This window comes from Choloepus didactylus, chromosome 3 (genome assembly GCF_015220235.1).
Source record: "Choloepus didactylus isolate mChoDid1 chromosome 3, mChoDid1.pri, whole genome shotgun sequence".
Lineage (NCBI taxonomy): Eukaryota > Metazoa > Chordata > Mammalia > Pilosa > Megalonychidae > Choloepus > Choloepus didactylus.
The window spans coordinates 191908392-191913053 of record NC_051309.1 but is presented as its reverse complement, the minus strand read 5'-3'; the positions used below and the strand labels follow the sequence as shown (position 1 = coordinate 191913053).

The following is a 4662-nucleotide window of genomic DNA, read 5'->3' as shown; positions in this document are numbered from 1 at the left end:
TTAATTCTTTTCTTTGTGTGTTTTGTTTTGGAATTTCTATTGCTATGTCTTCATGTTTAGTATTTTGTTTCTTTTGAAAATGGACTCTGTCGTTAATTCCATTCAGTGTATTTTCTTCATCTTAAACATTGTAGTTTTTTTAATATCTCCTATATCTCTACTTAACCTATTTTTTTCACATATGGAATACAGTTATAATATCTGTTTTAATTTCCTTGTGTCAGTTCTAACATCTATGTCAGTTCTGAATCATTTTTGTCTGTGTGTTTTTTCAGTTTGATGAATTTTGACAGTTTATTATCCCCATGTGACTTCCACCTACATCAAAAGGTAGAATATCTCCATCACTCATGCTTTATTCTCTTCATTATGCTTCATATTTTCCTATTTCTTTACATACCTAGTAAATCTTGATTGGATGACAGATGTTTTCAATTTTACCTTGTTGGGTGCTGTATATTTTTGCAGTCCTATAAATATTTTGTATTTAGTTGTAGGACACAATTATGTTACTTGGAAACAGTTTGATCCTTTCAGTTTTTGTTTTTAAGCTTTGTTAGATGGGACCAGAATAGTGCTCAGTCTTGAGCTAAAGTATTTCCCACTACAGAGTAAGATCCTTGTGTTATAGTCTAGCCAATGCTCCATGAATCTTGAGATTTTCCAGGATGGCTGATGGAGCAAGCACTAATCCTGCCACTGCCCTGTGTGTGTACCGTGCACTGTCACCTTTAATTATTTTTAATGTCATTTTTTTGTCTCTAGCCTTAGGAAGTTTCCTCACACATACACTGACCAACAGTCTGCTGAATATTCAAGTGAGATCTGAGCAGATTTCCAGAGTTTTTTCTCTGCAAGGTTCTCTTCTCTCTTCTACTCTGTTTTGCAAACTCTAGTCACTGTGTTGTCCCTGGATTCTCAGCTCTGTCTTTTCAGCTCAGGGATTCCATAGCTTTCTGCCTGGATCTCACCTCCTTGTACTACAGCCTGGAAGCTCAACTGCAGCAGTAAACTGGGGGATTTATAGAGAGCAACTGGTTTGTTTTCTGTCTCTCAGAGATCACTGTCCTTTTTTGTCTGATACCTAGTATGATGCAAAAATTGTATCATACTTTTACCTATTTTTTGGTTGCTTTAAGCAGAAGTGTAATTTCAAATCCTGTTATTCCATCTTGGACAGAAGTGGAAGTCCCCAGTTTTACTATTATTATTATTATTATTATTGTTTTGAAGTCTGTAAACTTTATTTTCATCACTGATAAAGGAGAGGTAATAGTACCTATGTCACTGCATTGTGTGAGATTAAATGATTGTAAAGTGCCAAATATAGAATCAAAATGATCACTCAATAAATGGTAGCTGTTATTGGAATTATTTAGAACAATTTTGATTTTCTTAATACATATCACCAAAATGTTTGTCAAACAGGTTATGTGAACATTACACCCATCAACAGTTGTGAGATTTGAATTCATTTGAAGTGAGTAAGAGAGAAATGGAATTAGAGCATGACTAGTCAGGATTTAAACATAGGGGGTCTTTCGTTGTTCAAGAATTTATCATCCTAGGACCTACAATGGGATTCAATATGGACACATCATGACACAAAAATACTTACTAATCAACTGACCCTCAAGCAAATAGTCCCTCACTAAAACATCCCTTAACACTAGCATCTATAAACATCCTTACCAGATTCTCTGATTTCAGACATGGTTCCAAAAACATAATGCAAGTTGATTGCAAAGATAATTGCAAATCTTATTCATATGTGCTAAAGTAGAACTGCTTTTACCAAGAGCAAAACCATTATCAAATGAGGATCTGACAGACTTGGATCTGACAATTAACAGAGAATCTTCAAGAATGATTTCAGGAGAGGTGTTTCAGAAAATAATCTGAGTATCAACTAGAAGAGAGGCCCTTAGGAATATAATGAGGTTTTCTAATACTTTCACAAAAAATTTAAAAGACCACTTTATGATTATGTTGCAATTCAAAGATAACGAATGTGGGACATTTTATCACATCTTTGGGGGAGAGTGTTTTTTACACAAACATACACACACCTGCTAAATACACATACATACTTTTGATTCTTTAAAAATTTAAAATACAGCCTAAAATTTGTTTTTGTTCGTCTGTTTTGTTCCTTCAGGTAAGATCCCAATCAGCTATTTCTGCCCCACACAGCAGAGTTGCTGTGGACCTCTGTGGGTTCCAGACAATTCCTTCCCTGCTTTCTGTGCTTTCACCCCTTTCACTACCACCAAAGAAAAGCACTTCAGAATTTAGGGGTGGGAAGGATATTATCAAATAGTTCTAGTTTATATTCAAGGTAACCAACATAAAACCTTAAAACTTTTAACCATTACTCATATTCAGTGCTTACAATATACTATGTAACTACAGTTTTTTTTGTTTTTTTTTAATAATAGTTTTGAGAGTAGACAAGTCACTCAGATATGGGGAGAAAGTATAATTTGTCTTTACATTTTTATCTATTTTTCTAACGTTTACTTTTTGTTTTCTAATATACATATTAGCACAGGAGTAAATACATATGATTTATACATATGATTTATTCATATAGGGGCTGTGTACATGATTTCTTTTTCAATAGGATGCAAAATAAAATATTTGGAAGACCTGTGGTTGAAGAGGGCTGAACTGGGGCTGGTTTCCAATCTTAGCAAACTGGGGAATGAATCCTTTCTCTTTCTTTACATTCTACTGAATACCCATGAAGTAAGAAAGGCAGTGTGCTGGGCTGATGTATTTATTTCAGGTGAAATCAAGTACTGGCACTTGCTTCTGGCTCCATTCTCATACCTACAAGTTAGGCCCTTATGGGGCTGGCTTCCAGGCATCTTGATAATCTACGAAGGCAATATAAAGGTGACTATTCTACTTGGTATAACATTATATCCTTTAGTAAACTAAGGTTATTCAACCAGTGAGAACTGATTAAATTGTTCTTTCTCAGCCCCAGGAAGCAATTAAACACTAAGTAAACGTTAGCTTAGAAGTTTGGAAACACTCATAACAGATAAGTGAAATCAGAAAAGATTTTTATAAAATTTAGAATTCAAAAACTCCAACAATGATTACAATTGATATTTGTTTAAAGTGATACATTTGTAGCCCAAATAGTTCTTAAATTGTACATTTTCACTTTTACCAACTTCATAAAAATACTTTGGGGACAGCTGTCCACATTTCAATTACATAATTATTTCTTTGCCCATTCTTCTCTCTCTTTTCTTTCTTGAATAACTTCTTTCAGATATGGTTCAAGATAGAATTTATCCTCCTCATATTTTGTCCACTGCTCTTTAGGCAAGATCTGCTGTCTCACTGTCAGGTCTAGTGCTCTCTTAATGCAAAACACCCTGTCATTATAAAGGTTCTCAGGAAGCCTTCTTACGGCTTCTTTTACATCTTCAGTCTCAGCTATTGTATCATCTCTCATTAACCCCAGTTTATTGAACCCTGCAGCACTGTAATACCATTTTCAAACACCATCCAGCCACTGGCCTGATGCTGCAACACCAGGGCAGCCCATCATTTTGACCTATTATTATTTTTTAATGATACTAACAAGCTAGTACAGCAAACCAGGCAAAGTTGTCCACCATCAGCTCTTTTCTCCAAGTAGAAAAATGAGTGCATCACGTCTAGTTTACTTCTTTTCTACAGACTGCATCTGGAAAGAATCAGAAGCAACATTTTTCTAAACATCTTATGTCTCCATTGTCAGATATGTTCTATATACTCTAACCCCCCAGAGAAACCTACGTGAGAAGGAATAATTGTTCAGAGAACAATTCAGTTGAATCCTGGACATCATTGCTATAACATCTAATTGAATATATGGCATCAAAACCCCGTCTCACAATCTTCACATTGTAACACATATTTTTTAACACTACCAATTCTTCTAGGAACTAAAGTCCATCATTGCCACTTATTTACTATGAAATACGTGTCATGTTTCTCAATCTCTTCATTGTCAGTTTATTCATTTGTAAATCTGAGCATGAACATAGCATTACAGTTAGGTTCAACGAGAAGTGCAAAACATCAGATATATTGCGTGAAATTAATCTGATAGCTATTTAATTGTGATTTACTCTTGGGACAAGTTGTTCATCTTAGTAGAGGTAATGATATTTAGGTCTTTTGTTTCCCAATACCAAGAAAGTTTTTGAAGTTCAATTTTGCTAAAAGTTTCACGGTCTTGCTTTTGCCAGTTTTTCATATAATTTATGACGGTTTCTAGGATGTTACATGTAATTCCAATAATATCTCATGAAGATTCAGATTGATTACCCTTCAAAGTAATTGGAAAGGACACATAAAGTAAAGCTTTACTTTATGTGTTTAAAACAACTGATACACCTATGTTTAAAACAACTGATATACATAGATCATGAAACTCTTGATTATATGCTTTTGACATTAGATCTATTTAACTGTACATATAAACTATTGAAAAATATCTACATGACAAAGCAATTCTGCAGTGTCTTCAATTTTTCTGAATACTGTCTACTGATATTTGCCTTGTTGATCTGCTAGACTACAAACCTATTTTAGAATAAAATTTCTCTAGTCTGTCTCTGCCTTCTCTCCTTTTACTCCCCCTTTACCTATGGCAAC

At 34.3% G+C, this 4662-nt stretch overlaps 1 pseudogene; it reads right to left on the bottom strand.

Annotated features, from left to right (window-relative positions):
- Positions 1–3170: 3170 nt before the first annotated feature.
- Positions 3171–3568, bottom strand: LOC119528919 (annotated as a pseudogene).
- Positions 3569–4662: the final 1094 nt, after the last annotated feature.